The 19,356-nt window shown below is 33.4% G+C and overlaps 1 protein-coding gene across 8 annotated transcripts in view; it reads right to left on the minus strand.

Moving 5' to 3' along the window:
• The window catches only part of LOC118193683 (uncharacterized), a 55,929-nt gene that overhangs the window by 12,875 nt on the left and 23,698 nt on the right, over positions 1 to 19,356 (minus strand). The window lies entirely within an intron of this gene.

Genomic DNA, 19,356 nt, shown 5'->3' on the forward strand with positions numbered 1-19,356 from the left:
TCCGTAGGCAGTACTCAAATGAGTTATCATGAAATACAGAAAATAACTCAGCGCCCGTGCCGTAATACTGTACAGTACTGACGCTTTTTTAACAGGGTCAGTGAATGTGCTTTTGTTTTTCAGAAACATCACATCCTAGCAATTCAGCAGCCAGTAGTCCCGTGGTTCCTCCTTAGTAGTCATTTTGCCTTTGTTACGTCAATTACTAACTTCTGGTAAGTACCGTATTTTTCGCCGTATAAGACGCACTTTTTCTCCCCAAAATCAGGGGGGGAAAGTGCCTGCGTCTTATACGGCAAATACAAAAGCCCACCATGGCTCTCCGCTGCCCCTCCACCTTTGTATACATACCTTACCGCAGGAATACTCGGCCACTCCGTTCCCTTCCACCTCTTGGCGCCGTCTGAGACCAGAAAGCCCCGCTCTGCCTCGCACTGTATTTGGACGGTCTCTGCCTCGCGCTGCGATTGGCTGAGCGAAGAGGCGCGTGCCTTCGCTCGCTCCCGCGCTGGATAAAAGGTCATGGGACTCCGTAAAGAAAGACATTTACCGCCACCAGAGGGCGACACACCTGACTGATGTTACTTTCTTCTTTTCCTCCCACTCACGGCTCCCTCTATGGGATTTATTCAGGTATTCTCATCACCATGCCCATTGTGAACTTACATCAGCCTGTACAGGGAAGTACTGAGAATGCAGTAGACCCCCTGTATAAATAGTTCTGTATCAAAGTATCAAAGAAAGACATTGTTGTAAAATCATTCAAGAAGTGTGGCATTAGTAATGCCTTGGATGGAACAGAAGACGACGTCTTATTTGACACCAGTGAGGAAGAAAGTGATGACAATGACTGCGTGGATCTGTCCTTCCTCATTTCTGATAGCAGCGAAGAAGAGGAATTCTTGGGGTTAGAATAAAAACATGACAGCCTTATTTTTGTTACTTTCACTGTTTGCTGGCTGTTTATGAGAGTAAAGATAGCTCTTAGTATGTTACATGGTTGACATAAAATATTTCTTAAACTGCTGTTAACTTTATACAGTTGATATAAAATATTTTACTACAGAATTTGGTTCATAATCTTTTTTTTCTAGATTTGCCTCCTTTAAAATTGGGTGCGTCTTATACGGCGAAAAATACGGTAGTTTCGGTTCCTCGAAACAAATCGGAAATGTGTTTCATGCTTTGCCGGTTTGTCATTTGACATTCTAAGGAATGCCCAGGAAATGTGGGAATCGTTCATACATTGGCAGTTACTTTTAGGCAATACACAATGCCTAGGCATTCTCAATTAATGCCGGATTTCAAACTTTGCCGGTAACAATAATAAATGATGATTATTGTGGCATTTATTTCCAGATTATTATTTCCGTCGCATTTACTGTTGTATTAGAATTGATTAAAAATCTTCTTATAAAAGAGTTTTTAAAAAAATTAAGATTTCTTTCTGTGTGTGGATACATTACTAATTTTATATCAGTGAAGGTTTTAACACCAACACTACTTTTTCTGTTGACTCCACTAAAAAGTACAAATTAAGTGTGTTTAACTATAATGAATATGTTGAGCTATAATGAACGATAATCTGAATCTAGACAGAAAGTATTGGCAATTCAACTATTGACACTCTATGTTTCATATTCCTCTCAATTGGATAACTTATAAGGTATTTCTTCCACCTTCTTGGCGTTCCTTCGTGATGTAGTGGTTCTGCACGCTGGGCAAGTATTCCAGAGGTCTGTGGTTCGATTTCCGGCGAAGACAATTCCTCTTTTCATCTTGCCTGCTTCAACAAAATACCTACTGTCTCTACAAACTATACTGGTTTTCGGCGAGTTTCTGGTTTTTTTTAGTTTAGAAATCGAGCATAAATTTGGTTTGCTTGGTCATTTAAACATGGCAAAACACATAGGAGCTATCTACCAAAGAGGAGGACTGTCTTCATACAGAACTTTTCTAAGGGAAAGTGACGCGTATTCCCGTCGCACGTGGCAACAATCATGATAACAATGCAGGCCAGTTTGTTCGTCTGGGTTGGACTTCAATATATATATTCAGCAGTCTTTAATCGCTTTAATTGTGGGACGGCTTAAATTAATGCTAGGTTATTAGATCCTGATTTACTATTTGATTTATAAATATTTAAACTATTATTATATTCGCATGCACAAAAAGCCGAGTTTTCTTAAAGCATTATTTTTTAAACTATTAAGCCGTAGCGCAAATGAGCGTTTAGTTGCATTTGCTATTACTGTATTCGCCTGGTGTTTTCGGAATCTAAGCTAAAGAGAGAACGATTATCATTTTGCCTTATTTACCCTGGGAAAAATTAAATTAGATTAAGTGATATTTTATTAGATTAAGTGATATTAGGTTTAATTTACAAGTTGACCTGTAAAAACAATGCTGCAACTCTAAATGTTTCTCTGAGTGGCTGACTTAAATAGTTGAGAATTAAGTAGACGATATTTAATCTTTCCTTATTCAATCGGAACCATAGTTCCAGATGTGTTGTAGTGCTCGATAATGCATCGATATTTACGTATTAGTGCAACCACCTTGTCACAATTCTAGGAATTTTTGCAGATGAACAGAGAAAAAAAAGTTTACCGGGTACAAGAATTGGTGGTTATCGCGACTTTTATAGAAAAATTACCAAACTATCGATATTTATTACACATTATCAATACATCAAACGAAAACAAACTTTTTTAAACTTTAAGGAAAGCAATTTAAAATGGAAATTTTAGATATTAAATAAGAATTACATCATGCATTAAAAAAATAAAACTCTTTCGTTACTAAATCTTTCTGAAACTTTTTTTTTTTTTTTTTTTTTTTTTTTTTTTTTTTTTTTTTTTGTGGTATTCTTTTCCGAAAGTACACGGCGATCGGCAACAGCGGCTGTCTAGGATAACGCATTTCTTCTTTGTTCCCTTTTGAAAATGTTTCAGTAAAATTACGTATTTCTGTACAAATTTTACGGCAGTTTCTTCCATTGCTGGCAATATCCACAAGCTCATATTTTAAAAATAAAACCAAAAATACCAATCTGTTTGTAAATACCGTTGTAACTTGGGATACAACAAAAACAAGGTATAAGAAAATGGCGACGTTGCTTTGACTGTAGGATTATTATGTGCATGTTTGAACAACTGTCATGAGCATGATTGCCAAATTCTAGTAGTCTAGTCTAGTATTCTGAAAATTTGGTGACCTCTGTTAAGGTGGTTTCGATAATATGTAAGTACCACTCGCTCAGCCAACTTCGCTCCTGAAAATAAGTACTCTGTGTACTCAGTCATCTCGCGTGTCTCTTGGCTATTATTTTCGCTTTCCAAAAGCTGAAGTATCCTTTCAAATAAAAGTTTCTTGTGGCATGGAACAGACAAAAGTAATGCGACACTCTTAAAGTTGTCTCCAAAACAGACGTTTACAAGCCTTTTCTTTGACTACCCACCGCATTTGTATCAAGACAGTTTGCTGGAATTTTTTTTAAAAAAGTAGTCCTAAATCCTCTATATATTATTAAAGAATGCACTGAAAACGTCATTTTAAGTTTCTGTTATATGTAATCTTAACGTTTGGTACCGGTTCTATTCTATATGCAAAGATTCATTGAAGCAAATGCAGTTGATATTTGGGAAGAGAGCTACTGTTTGATTCCTTATTTAATTACAATTTTGTGGACTGAAATGACACATAATTTACGATTCTCGATTTCAACACGCATATTAAACTTCTCCTCATGCACACCAACATTAGTTTATCTTTGTTCTAAATTGTAGATGGCTATTAAAATTAAATTCCAACCACATTTTTTTAAATATAACGACCATTTTGCTTGTTGAATTTAATTTTGGCTAAACATCGGATTATGAGTTCAATTTCTAACATGTATGGGCATGGGAGCAGACATCGATTGTAAGGATTCGCTGTCGTTTATAGGTACCGTTCGTGAATAAACTGCTGACTAGAAATGCTCTATCTATTTTAGAGCAATAAATGGTGACTTTTTCTAAGATTTATGAATATGCCACGTTTTCCAGGAGTTCGAAAAATTTGGAACTTTGAAATTCCCTTTTCTTTTTACTTTTTGTTCCTTTTTCGTTTTATTTTTATTTATTTATTTACTTAATTAAAGGCATCATAGTAAAATTAACTAATGCGTTTAACAACCGATAAGGAAAATTTTACGAATTTTAATAGTGCTCACAATGGTTGAATATCATCTTTGACTAAGCGTGTCATGGTTAGAGAATCATTCTTCCGATTTTAAATTTGGAGACTTCTGGGAAAAGTTCGGAAGGGAGAATGCAATAGAAATTCATCAGTCCAGTCTCATACAATTACATCTGGCATATTAATTACCATTTTTTAACACTGGGTGTTTTGCATTTATTTTTTATTTCGACTTTTACAAAGCAAAAGATAATCATCTATAATATTTTAGGGAAATTAGAGTCTTTCTTCCTTCGATGTAACATGTTTGTCTTTTACTTGATATTATGAACTCATACCAACCATTATTTTATAATTATATCAAATTAATAAGAACACAACGCAAATAGACTTCACAGAGAATTTGATCGGTGGCGTAAAATTGCTACATCATTAACAGCAATGGCCTTTAAAAAGTACCTGAAAGTATTATCAAGAATAACTTCAATAATTCGGTATCAACTAAGAATAAATTAGTATCCTCTAGAGCTAGGCGTGAAATATCCATTAATAGCAAATTAGTGTTCTTTTTCGTGTTATTAAACTCTGTTATTTTGCTTATAATACTACTGAATACAGCTAGAAGACATAAATGAGAAAGAAATCTGCAAGACTTTTTAAAGGAATGATGATTAGCCGAAGTGGGAAAATATGACAGCCCCGCCTCTCAGCGAAAGGGAACTTAGAATCTTCCACTTAATGCACACAATTTGATCTTAAATATGAAATAAAAACAAAATCATTTCAATAATATAAGGGCAGTAACTAATTGCATTCGTAACGACGCACGGACAGGGCGTAAAACAAGATAAAAAGTAATGTGACAATGCTATCTACGGCGGTAAAAAAAGATGAGTTAGTTTCAATCAAAAGTGCTTTTCTTAAATTAAATATAATCCCGATGGTACTGAAATGAATAATTCACCTAATTAAAATCCACTGCATTTTATGACAGTGCATGGCAACGCGTTTTACCTCTTAAAACTTAGCAGTAAAGTCATTTTCAATGATTAGGTTGAGAGGTTTTAAAAACTAGAGTTTAAAAAGTATAGACTTACTCTGACTTAATGCTTGATTGAAAAGTAAGCCCACGAGGAGGAAGAGAAATGTTGCTCCTTTCATTGCTGCCATCTTCGATAATCTTCACTGACTTAATGGACACCAGTGGATCGCTGGCAATATATACAAAATTTCTTGAGACGCCTATCACGAAATGACTGCTCTGATTAAACACTCTTTTTCCTTTCAACCCTATTCTTGGATACGCTGCTTGACTCTTATCACTTAGTTTTCATTACTCAGTTGTTGTAAAATCGCAGCTCCAACCATGCATAATTCATTTTTTTTTCCACCAAAGTAAGAAGTGCCATCAGCGTCAGCTGTAAAAACAACATGCAAGATTTCAATTCTACAAGATATGCCATAATATGCAAAAAAGATACGAAACTGTAGGTCACGCATTGAGACTTCGGACTTAAGTCGTTATTAAATCGAAGATCTGGCGAAAATAATTAATGTAATAAAGAGTGAGAGGCTACAATATTCCTCGATATTTTAGTATTATAATTCTGAATAACTGCTACAAATAAAGATTTCTTCCATGAGAAAGTTCCTGTAATAGTCATATGCCAAAAATGCATCCCGATATGGCAAAGTGAAAATGAAAATGCGGTTAAAAAGAAATAATCTTACTAGATATTTCACGAGAACTGTTCAGAGAAATATGTTGTTAACATCATAAACTATTCAGTCACTTCTTCTCATAATCGATATTCATATAAATTTAAACAGGGTATTAAAAAAGAACACATGAACACTTATTATTATTATTATTTAAAATAATGTATAGAAGGATCAAAAAGAGAGATGCCTCTAAGAAAGTTATTTTAAGAAAAGCTGAGTAGTGTTCAGTGATCTTAGCCATTCGGCCGCTGGTGAGATCAGCCAAAAAATAGAGAGTTTTCAGAAAATATTTTCAATCAAATCATTAAATAATGGCATGTAGTTAAAGATTGTAAAAGCCATCACAATTGCTGTTCTTATAACAAATCTTTTTCCTTCAAATTGTTATTATTTATAATAAACGTGACACCCCAAGAAATATTATCCACTTTTAGCCCAAAGTGCGTTAGCCCAGAAGGGATATTAATTTTGTTTTGACATTTTGCGTTGGTTCACTTATAAATGTCGCTTCACTTTTCAAATTGTTGCCACCAAATATTATCGCCTTGTGTTATATTTAATAAAATTAAATAATGAAGAATCTGCATAAATCCATGCATGTTTCTCACATAGTGAAAAACAATGGTACCTAGAGCAATCATAATCTGAATAACGTAATCTTCCACAGAATACAGGCATCTGGAAGCCCTAATCTGAAATTTGAAATTTGTTTTATTATCCATTTCGGATTTTGTAATACTTCAACGAATTTTTGAATAAAAACTAAACGATTTCAAAGCGAGCAATGGCAACACTGTACTAAAAAAAAACATGTTTATCTCCAGCGCGCGATACTGTGAATCAGAAATTCTAAAGATATACTCATTTTAAAAGTATTTTGCAAAATTGCTGTTGAATTGAATTTTATAGTTTAAGTGCAAAGACTATAATATTTAATAAATAAAAGTAACACTCAAAACGTTAAAAAAAGTTACCTTTGGGCGTAATATAAAATCTGAAAACTCTCAGATTTTTTTTAACATTTATTACATTCGAAGATATTTTACTGTCATTTATTTTATTTGTTTTGGAGAATTTATTAGTTTTATTTTACAAGTTTCTTTTTTAAATGCAATTATTTGTACATTTAGGACGCAGTGAAATGTTGTAAGAAAATTACTCTTTAGTTCATATCAGACTGTTCTTTATATTTCTTTCTGTTGAACACGAGATAATCTCATCTTCATCATTATACATTTTTAATAAGAAAAGTGTATCAGATTTATAGTTTAAATGATTTCTTTCCTGAAGAAAAATAAGCCACATTTCTTTCATTTTCCATGAAATTTTTCAAGAGAGTTTTTTATTAAAAAATACACCCAATTCTGTTTTTACACGATAGATATAGACACAAATTGCAGGAGAAAATATCGCGGCAAAAGCATAACGGGCAGAAGCGTCGTGGAGAAAACTACGGAAGGCGAAAAACATTTGGGGAGAATAGAAAGAATGGAGAAAAGATTGCAGTTATAAAACATCACAGTATGAAAAACTATCATCAAAAATAAAAGAATCCAAAAAAACCATCGCAGTTTTAAAACATAGCGGTAAAAAATAAAAGATAGGGATTAAACATTACCTTTCCAAGATGATAATATCACAGATGACACTAAAAAGGTATGGAATCGTGAATTGGTTACTTTAAAGAAGAATCTTCATCTATTTACCCCCATAACACAAGACATCCTCAGGATATCCTATTTAAGTCGCAATCTCCCGGGAAGCAGTTAGGATATCCGGAGGATGTTGATTCTCAGATATCCTGAGGACTTCTTAAGTCAACATCCTGAGGATATCCTATTCAAGTCTCAATGTCCCGGGATATATGAAGATCTCCTCAGGATGTTGATTTTCAGATATCCTGAGGCCATCGTAAATCAACATCTTAAGGATGTCTTGTTCAAGTCGTAATGTCCCGGGATATATGAAGATCTCCTGAGAATGTTGTTTCTCAGATATCTTCAGTACTTACTTTTTATGGAAGCTCATATCTGAAAATATTAAAGTAACCTTGTACCACACGCAAATCATGTTATAAGAATCGAAATCTTACTCTATGGATTACCTATTCTGCATATGAAAATTTAATTGTTATGCTTACACTGGATTTCGTCTTGTATATGTTGGCTGTAAATATTAAGTAATAATATTTTCAAATTTTTGTTATTGTTTCACAGTTGATCAGAGAACTTTCTTACAAGTTATAGGCACGTGTTTTCATCCGTTTTTGAGTTTCATATTGAAAATGTGTTTACGATTAAATTCTAATTGCTACATAATATATTTTGTAAACATTATTTTAGATACTTTTCTAATATCTTTGAACACAAATATTATGTACATTACAGGTTAACTCAGAAAAACTTTTACGAAGACACTTATCCTATGAACAGATGGGCATGATGTGCATCCATGCCTTATATGGCATTCGAACTTGAGCCCTTCTGTACGGCAATCGGTCTATATAATCACTTACCCGTCTCTGAGGCACTAATCAGAAATATCAAGTTATAAAAGTATTCTATTAAATTCATCGATAGTTCTTAGCATAGAAATAACTATACTTTGAAACTGCAAAAGAAAAAAAATACTTTTTGATCTGTTACACTATTATATTAGTAATGAATGATGTTTAGTGCTGTGCAGTAATAAGTAACAATATTTTTTTTTTTTTTTAAACAAACGAAATTTTAGTTTACAGACGCAGTTAAAAACTAGTCTGTACGAGGTTTAACTTGCTTTAATTTGAATTTATAAACAGAAGAATAATTTTATTGGGCTAAAAAATTCATTGCAGTTTCTTCGTTCATTTTCTGGTAAGTTCTTTAATAATGAGAATTAGTTTTTCAAAACGACTGAGGTAAGAAGTAACTTATTTTTTACCTCTCTGTAATAGGAAAATAAGGTTTGAGAATGGGAAGAACTAACATTAAGTTCTTACTCTCCTCAAACCTCACTTTGCTACCTCTTTAACCATACAAATATTCGGTCTCTGCTAAACAAAGCGCGAAAAAAATATATCCAGCGCTCTGCAGTTTTATACGTTATGCCGACAATGCTACATGACTCCTCATAATTTAACAATAATTGCTGCTTTATTAATTTATTTGTAACATCCAGAAAATGCAGTAAACACGTTTCTTCAAGGTATATAACGCAAAGTTAAATGTTGTTATGAAAACTCAAAATTAGGTAACGGATTAAATAGATGTTCAAACTTTAAATTAAAATGATTTAATTTTTAAATTAAACGCGTTCTTTAAACTCAGCAGTTTTATTACTTTATTTTATACTATAAATAACAATTGAAATTGAAAATCTTAAAGTTTTGATCATCATTATCATTGGTCGTAAAACTGCTTCTCAAATTTTCTTTGCTTTTGAGAAACCGAGCTCCGCTCAGAATGTAACACCTCTGAGCACTTTTTCTGTAGCCGATGCCCCAAGAAGATTCCTCTTTTGTTAACGTGGCTGATTTATGTGTCAGACCTTCCCTTCTTTTGTATCCCCCTACAAGGGAAACATCCCTTCACATCCCTTCCCCCTTCACAACAAAGCCGCAAAACGCCCCCAACGGTTTTAATTGCTCCGTAATAGTGATATCCTTGAAGAACCCCACAAAGTGCAAAGTACACGTACTTACTTTCTGATTTCCAGAATTCAGCTATTCTGCTAAACGTTAATAGCCGTCGTTCCAAATTCTCTTTCAGTTACGAACTGACTTGCTGACGCTTGCAAGCGTTACATTGATAGAGTGTGAAAAGTAAGTTTCTAAATGTTTCCTTTATTCTACAAAAATGATCAGAACTAAAAAAAAATTATCTCAGATATCTAAAAGACGGATTTACAGCAGAATAAATCAGCGTATATTATCGGATTCGTCAGGAGATGAAGTAGTATTTAATTATGAAAAAGGACTGTGTCGAATTTTCGCGCTAGCAAATATTCTTTAAGTTCCATTTCAAACTGTGATTCGAAATATGAACTTTTATGTCTCAAGAAGAACTGACTGATGACGATTACCAAAACGATTATCCCATTTTAAGGAATATTCCAAATATAGGACTAATAAATATTCCGTTAGACTTTATGTCCCTTGTATGCTTAGGAGTAGTACAAAAAATGATTACTATTAGGATAGGCGGAGGCACCTTACAAGCACGATTACCACATAAAAATGTTGAACTAATTTTTTTTTTTTTTTTTTTTTTTTTTTTTTTTGAATGACCAGTTTTTAAAGCCTTATGTACCAATTGAATTTGCAAGAAAACCAAGGAACTAACTCTAAAAGAATTGAAACACTGGAAAGCTACAGAATACCGTCAATTTTTACTGTACACTAGCCCACTTATTTTTTTTTTTTTTTAAATTTATTTTTTTTTAAATTTAACAAAAAGCTACATGATTATTTTTTACTACTTCATATTTTGATTAGACTCTTATGTAAAATACAGAATCAGACGGCAATTGATGAATACGCACAGTCTCTATTAAAACTCTCGTAGTAAATTTTGGGCTTTATTATGAAAAACAGTATATTGCTCATAATGTTCACGGCCTACTGCATATTTGCGAAGATGTAAAAATGTTTGGGCCGTTAGATAATTACAGTGCATTTAAATTTGAAAGCTATATATCTTCTATTAAAAAATTGATTAGAAAATCTTCCGCTCCATTACAGCAAATAGCAAGACGAACTCATGAACTGTTTAATCATATTGTAGCCATGAATAATGATTCAATCAACATAACCGACTTAAGTTCAGAATTTCAAAATTTACACACATCTGTCCGCTACTTAAAGGTTATTAAATGCTTAATTTTATTATTGAATTTTGAATACAAATTAACTGAAGTCAGAACTGAATTTGTAGAATAATTTAATTATGAATATATCGAAGAATTCAGTTTTGGGCTATTGAATGGTTAAAAATGATCGAAAGATTTTTAATACTTTAAAGCAAAATCTTCTCTTATAATATTTTGTATTAATAATTAAGTCTCTTGCTTAGTTTTAGATATATTACAATTTATTAAATAAATTGAAATTCAAATTAGAAAATAAATTGTATAAATATTCTTAACATTTTTTATTTTTCCATAGTAACCACAGATGGAGGACCTGAGACTGTCTGTGGAAAATAAGCAAGTTTCAGGTTATCACAACACCTTCACACACTTTCACTGGAATATAAAGAAGATTTCTGGGGATATACTGGGATGTAACATTAAGCAGTTGAGAGTATGTATTTAAGAGGTTAAAGGGATATTGTAACTAGTATTTCAAATCCTGATAACATCCCATACGTTGTCGGTGGGACCTAGATAGGATGTCCTAAGGATATACTGGGATGTGACATTAAGCACTAGGGAGGATGAGTTTAGGAGGAAACTGGGTTATTACGGGATGTCCTGAGGATGTAGTAAGTAGGACTTTAAATCCTAATAACATCCCATACGCTGTCGATGGGACATAGATAGGATGTTTTTAGGATATAATGGGATGTGTTTAGGAGGTTAGTGGGATATCCCGGGATGTCCTGAGGATGTAGTAAGTGGGAGTTCATATCCTAATAACATCCCGCACGCTGTCAATGGGACTTAGTTAGGATGTCCTGAGGATATCCCTGGATGTGACATTAAGCACTCGGGAGGAGGTGTTTAGGAGGTTCGCAGGATATTCCGGGATGTCCTGAGGATGTGCGCATATCCCGCGAGCAACATCCTCGGGATATCCCAAGGATGTTTTTGTGCTATGTGGGTAAATTTCCAGTTAGCTATTTCTGATAAGTACGTTAAAATGCTATTTAAGTTTTTTAGATATATTTCATTCGACATATTTTTAGTTATTTCTTGCCTATTTACAATACATGGTGAACTACCTTCCGGCAATTATCTACCTAAGACGAAATCTCTTAAAAGGCTTAACTGTGCACTGAAATTTTTCAAACACTGGTAGTGAATCTCACCTCTCTAAGGTGACCATTGTTGTAGAAGAATAAATTATCTAGAGCTGGGGTGGTCTCTTTAGAATGTGTTCATTTTACATAAAGTTTTCTTTTATGAATTACTTTTTTTATAAAATGCTATTTAATTTTTGGAATATTTTTAATGGTGGCGGCATTCTCGTGTCATCATACAGTGAAATTTCGCTTAGCAAATGTCATTCTCGAATCTTACTTAAAATGTGAAGCATCGTTAAGCGAAACACGTTTTTGGGCAGGAATCAATATAACATACGATAATGGGTTCCATTTCGAAAAAATACTTGAACAAATTTATAATAATGTCATTTATTATTTATTATATTGCCATTTTTATGTAGCATGTATATATTTCATTTCTATTTCATTTTTGATGTTACGGCCGTCTTTAACCTCCTCTTTATCCTTTAACAAGAAAGTTATTTAAAGAAATTCTTTTCGCTCACACTTTCTTCGAAATATGGCTCACTATTTGTCGAAAATGTCCTCTAAAGAAAAAGGAAAAGGAAAAAAATAGACAATTCTTTTTTTCACCCAATGGCACGCAGCGTGAAATGTTATGCTTTTTTATGTGTTTAAAATTGCTAACAAGATTTCATAAAAGATGTAAGAGTAGGCTGTAATTCTTTTCCGATAGTTTGTTTTGTGTAGATATGCAATGTTTTGTAACTGCGGTTTTCGTGTTCTCTGTTAGTGAAAGATTCATTTGAAATAAAAGTGTTTTCTCTCAATGTAAATTTCAAGTACAATTCGTTGAAATTTTGTCTAGGCAAGGCTGGCCTGAATGAAAGCCTTTGTTAGAAAAAAAGTAAGCGAAACCGTTTTTCTTAATTTAGATTTTTGAAATGAAAACGTCAAGAAACTTGTAATTAACTTTTTTCATAATTTTCAAAACCGTTATCGTTAAGTGAATTTGTAGCGCCCATAGCTATTGCTTTATTAAGGTGGTTCTTCTTAACTTAAGAAGCAATTATTGCTTTATTAAGGTGGTTCTTCTCAACTTAAGAAGCAATTATTGCTTTATTAAGGTGGTTCTTCTCAACTTAAGAAGCAATTATTGCTTTATTAAGGTGGTTCTTCTCAACTTAAGAAGCAAGAGTTTCCAATTCTTTCAGCATTTCCCTTATTTCACAGTAATGCTTTTCTGAGACTTATCTTCTTTTCCCCTGATAAAACTCTCCTCCAGAATTTCTCCCTGTGACACAAATTGCAGCTATGTAAGCTCTTCAGTGGTTAGCTCATAGCTTTTGCTGTCATCGATGTTGTTGCTATCCGTCTCTAACGACATAATATTGGCCAGAGACCCGATCTCTGATTACAGGCTCCACAGGCATTTGCTCAGACCCCTTGGAGTCGCGCCGATCTTTTTAAGGCAGGCTGACGATTTGAAAATGGTCTTTCCGAAACTCTCTGTTAGTGAGCTTGGTTTCTTCACTTTCCTCAAATCAACGCTCGAAAAGAGCTTTAAAGTACAGATTTTTAACCTCTGAAATAACCTGCTTCTCCATGGAGTGATGCTAAAAAGCAGAACCTCAACCGTGATGATTGTAAGGTCTTCAAAGAGATCATCTTCTAGACCAAGAGAATATACAGTAGGGTTGCCCATAACAAGGAAAGAGCAGACTGGCAAATTTGTCTCAAGCAGATATTTCTTACAGAAGGACCAAAAACTTATTGATCTAAAAGGGTAACATATCACCCAGGCTCTGTTGTTGAACGTCTGCGTTATTACATGAACAAATCTCTGCAAGACGGATACTCCAATTTCCTTTAACAATCGAACCCAGGAACGAATCAATCCAATTTCAAAACAGCAGTGTGAGTTTACTGATTATAATCACTCATCCTAAAGCTCAGATTTAACTTCAAGACCAAGACATTACGTTCTCAAGCTCAGGGTAAATGTAACTTCAAGATAAGATCAATTTAATCTCAAGATTGAAGAGATCTGTTCTCTAAGCTGAAATCTAACCTTCGTGGTAAAAGATTTAATGATTATGGTCGTATGAAAATAACAGTTATAGAACATTTTGAGAGCAAATCTTCAAATTATTTTTCATGATGGCATACATTAAATATGTATGCCGCCATACATTAAACGATGTGAGAAGTGTATCGAGATTGCAAGATCATAAAGAAAAATTAATTATTAACATTTTCTTTATTTTTTAGATGTATATCAGGGCAGAAACATTTGGATATGCTTACGTACTTATGACTTCCGTTAAACAAGATTAAACATAAAAACAGTGAATTTCTTTGATAATAACATTTTTGAAACTCTCTTCTAAAGATAAAACAGTAAAGCTATCATTTTATCCTAGCCATCAAGAGGGTATAAATTATCAATTAACATACGTAGTAGGAAGAACGGTTAAAAGTTCACTGTCATTAGTCAGAGTTGGATTACCAGCTTTATAATCTTCACTTCCTTCCTATACTTGTTATTTACATAGCCCATTTTAACTTATTTCTACAACCTAGAAATCATTACGTACCTGATATATAAAACTGGAAAATGAGGAAATAAATTTCCTGTCAATCATCCTAGGTTTATCTGAGGCTTATACTTCAGCCTTAGTCCCATCTGTTTGCCCAATCAACCTAAGTACCAACGAAGCTAAACGAACAGGCTGGCAGTATGCTTAGTTTTCTAAGTTTACCCTATGTGTAATGTGAAAACGAGTCACTTTCTCTTATCAGTCCTCCATGAAGTATAGGCATGTAGAACTCGAATATAGACCCACATGTATCCCTCGTGTACTTTTTGAATTCCCTAACCTAACAGTCCTCGTATGCTTATTCTAATAACCTAACCTAACAGTACTCCAGCCTCATGTGTTGGGTGTTACGTGCATGGAGTTTCCGCAAGGTTTAATAAAATTAGAAACCTGAAAACACTTCCCGAATTTGCCCTCAGCTTAGGTGCACAGCTTTTGAAGGCTTTCTTATAATTAATTAACTAACTAACCAATCAAAAGATTATTGCGTGCGTACGGGTTCGTAAAGAATTGAATGCGTACAGCACAAAATGATAGGTTGATAAAATTTATTTTTACCAAAAGGAACACTTTAAAGTTCTGAAACTGTCCACAAAAATACTCGTATAGCTCTTTTCAGTATCCTAGAGTTCAATCATTAGTTACAGTTAGAACTTCATAGAACATTAACACAGTTCAATGCAAAACGCATATAAGAAGGCAAAGCTTTTACAGTCACCTCACAATGCTCCGAACTCACACTGAACTAAACAACTGAGAAACTAATACTCTCTCCGGTCTTATATAATTTTTGACCAGCCGCCGAGAAATCTTTAGTGCCTTCCATTTCTCAATACTACTGAAAGGCATACACAGTTAAAGTTACGTATAGGGGCCGGATGCGGTTACATAGGGTCCATTACAAATTTTTCAGTTACAGTACCAATTATAGTTATACAAGAACTGCACCAAGTGGTTGCCAGGCTTGTCGACATTTGCGATTTGTCGCCAAATTTCCCGATAAATTGTAGTTGCCAAAACCATTCTCACCTTGGCGATATCTGTGTAGTTTCGCGAGATAGCGTTTTACTCAATGTTAAATAGACTTGCCCCTGTTATCTTATTTTCCCGATAGAGCTTCGTCTCTTTTCAGCTTTTCATGTTACATTTTACAAAAATGACTGCAGTTTGACATGTAATTTTACTAAAACAATTTACATATGTACAAAACTCGTACCTTTGTATAAAGCAATGCTTCTCATTTTGTCATCATTTTACTTATTTATTAAATTCTTGCCCTTCACTAAATTATACCCTGTTAAAATCTTACGCAAAAGCTTTATAATACATCTCCAATATTACCGCCATCGCTTTTTGCAAAAAGAAATATCTAGATATAGCTCAGTCATCTGCTGAGCTATATCTAGAATTTTCAAGTAATCTCCCAAAGAAAAAGTAATCAAGAAGAGATCGATCCCTCCGCAATTCCATATATCAGAAGAAGAAATGGCGACTGGGTTTTAGGGGACCCAATCGCCAAATCCTGGGTGTAGAGAATCATTATCCGCCACCCTTTTAATTGGGCGTCCCTGTAGAGATAGTAGCATTTTTGAAAGCAAGAAAGATGGAAAATGAGCAGCGGCTTCGCCGGAAATCCAACCACAGACCTCTGGAATATGCGCCCAACGTGCAGACCACTACAAAGGCATGCTAAGAAGGCGGGAGAAATACCTTATAACTGTATTTATTGGAACATTATTAAATAGGTCAGTATCGTTATATGCAATCAACAGAGTCACTAATTTTAAATTCAAGTCAACACCAATACACGTTATTCACTTGTTCACCGTGATAGCAACTGAGATGCATCGCTTGTGGTGCTCATAATTAAAAACGAATTTGACCGGCCTCCGAGAAATCTTTAGTACCTTCCATTTCTCGAAACTACTGAAAGGGATATACAGTTATAATTACGTATAGGGTCCAATACAAATATTCAAATACAGAACCAATTATAGTTATACAAGCACTGCACCAAAATGTCACCAAGTGATTGCGATTTGTCACGAAATTTCCCGATAAATTTTAGTTGTCAAAACCATTCCAACTTGGCGATATCTGTGCAGTTTCGCGACATAGCTTTTTACTGAATGCTAAATATACTTGCCCCTTTTATCTTATTTTTCCGACAGAGCTTCGTCTCTTTTCAGCTTTTCATGTTACATTTTAAAAATCGACTGCAGTTTCACATGTAATTTTTCTAAAATTATTTACGTACGTACAAACCTCGGAACAATATGGAATCCGGTTGAAATATTTTCTTATTTAAAGCAGAAAAGAAAAGCCAATATAAATTGTATTGCAAATTTATTTTACCTTTGTATAAAGCAAGGCTTCTCATTTTGTCATCATTTTGCTTCTAAATTCTTGCCCTTCATTAAATTATACACAGTCTCATGCAGAAGCTCTATAATGCGCATCATGTCATTACCTCCAATATGACCGCCATCACTTTGCGAACAGAAATTGTTTGTTCCTCAGTTATCTGCTGAGCTATATTTAGAATTTTTAAGTAATCTCCCAAAGAAAATAACCATGAGGAGATCGATCCCTCCGGCATGCCATATGTCAAATTAAGAAATGAGACGCTCTATAAACTTTTCACACTAAGAGCTTTAGATTCATTTGCAGAGTGTATGTATCTATTGGAACGACAGTAAATAGGTCAGTATCGTTATATGAAATCAACAGAGTAGCTAATTTTAAATTCAAGTCAATAATAATATACTTTATTCACTAGTTCACCTGATAGCAACTGAGATGCATCGATTGTGCTCAAATGTGTTTACATATACATAATTACAAAATAATTTTTTAAAAACAAAATATAATCATGTCTAGAATTTTTGCTGAATAAACTGCTGAAAAATTATCAGGAAAGACATGAGTAAGAAATTTAAACCAAATTTACGCAAAGACCAAACACTGAAATTCATAAGTAATAAATTTCAAATAATCCTATTAAATGCAATAAAGAATTTAATAAATTTTAAAACCAAACTCTTTAAACAAACAATACCCCAATTAAAAAAATCAATAAAATTTGAAGAAAAAGAACATAATGGAAGAGGAATTCAATGTGTTCATTGATCACTGTGAGCGACGGCGATATCGTGTAGCCACACGACTCTAGATGTCAGCAGACGTTTGTTCTAGACGGTTCTTTAGTTTTCTCAAAGTGTTACAGCACACTTCAGAACTGATTGCCGTACCACGTTCCATGAATTCAATAAGCGAAATTCCATTAACATATGAAACAAGCTGATAAGGCTGTTCCTCGCTGCGCAAAAAAAATATATATATATATATATTGCGCAGCCGATTGCAACCAAAAAGAGATGGGCGCAGCTACATGTTATAGCAGTCCTAGCAGTGCACAATTACATGTTATAGCAGATTTTACACATGGCTAATTAAACGTGCTGTGCAAAAATTTGGATGAATAAATTATAATTTAGAATTTCGTATTACAGACCTTTCTGTTTACTGGAAAAACAAATTAATTTTTTATTACAAACAATCAGCCGGAAGAGAAACTTCACTTAAAGCCCACTGCTATTTAAAACATGAAATTGATGGCAGATCATGTGCTAGCCACGTCTAATTTTTTTTATTATTATTCATCTGTCTAATAACTAAATAAACTCATAGGATTGTGTAAAAAGTATGATAATCGAAAAATTTGTGAAAGCCTTTAATTTTTAAAATTTAAAGATTGCATATCCAAAATTTAAACAGAGAAATCAAGCATATAAATAAATCCCACTGCTACTATTGCGCAGTCCTTTTTTCCCTACTTCGATTGCTGCTTGCAACATGCATTTCTTGCCTGTGCTGTTTATTACTACCTATTACTACCTAAAGAGATGTAAGCTATAAAAAATTGTGGGGTGCATAATCATGAATATGTAAACCTCTTGAAAAATCTAGTTTGCTATAGAGATTTAAAATTTCGTACTTAATATAAGGACCAGGAAATGATAGACTTTGTTGATTTGTTTTTCTCCTCCCTGCTGTTTGAATAGCTGGCTAAACGGCTTCAGTGCATAAAAAATTAGTCTTTATAGCCTGCATTAAAAGATTAAATTTCAAATCTTGTGAATAATATGTTTCCTGGAAAGAGGGGACATTTTTAAGAAAATCTTTCTACACACTCTTAGGATTTTGGCACATAAAATGTGTTGGTTTGAGAGTAAAGTAACAAATATTTTAATCTGACAGTAAAATTAAACATTTTAGAATTTATCCAAATGTTTATTACATGATTTTGTTGGAGTTAAAAGTGATGATTCTAAAAAACATTCTCATTTTGAATTGTAAAAATATTATAAGTTTATACATGGATGTTTTTTAGGTTCTTGGAACTAATGATCGTTTCCTGACGTAATGAGTAACGATCAATGCCTGAATGTAAAGGATCGAAACCTGAAGGAGGGTATTGTTTGACATTGTGGACATTATCCACACATTTTATCTAAAAGATAAAAACAAATATTCTCAACATACTTTGAAATTTCAGAGTTTTTGCAAATTATGAATCATTTTAGACAATTTAGAACTCTTCAGACAGTTGTCGGAATATTTTCTTTTAACAGTATCAGTGAAAAAAAATTTTTAATGAAATACAGACAAAGAAGGAAAATAATTGACTTTATTTTGCATATGACAACTTTTACAATATAAAGGCATTTAGCTTTAATTTAAATGTAGATAAAAGAGCATTTCAAACAGTTTTATTTTTTTAGTAATATATAAACACAGCACCGAATGCAAGAAATTAAAACTTAGACAAAATATATAGAGAAACAACAAGATATTCTAGACAAATGAGTATTTTAAATTAAAAAAAAACGAAATTAAACACCCAACGATATCCAAATAATAACAAA

The sequence above is a fragment of the Stegodyphus dumicola genome, chromosome 2 (genome assembly GCF_044657685.1).
Source record: "Stegodyphus dumicola isolate Sdum_Otavi_A_Nest chromosome 2, ASM4465768v1".
In the NCBI taxonomy this organism is placed as follows: Eukaryota; Metazoa; Arthropoda; class Arachnida; order Araneae; family Eresidae; genus Stegodyphus; species Stegodyphus dumicola.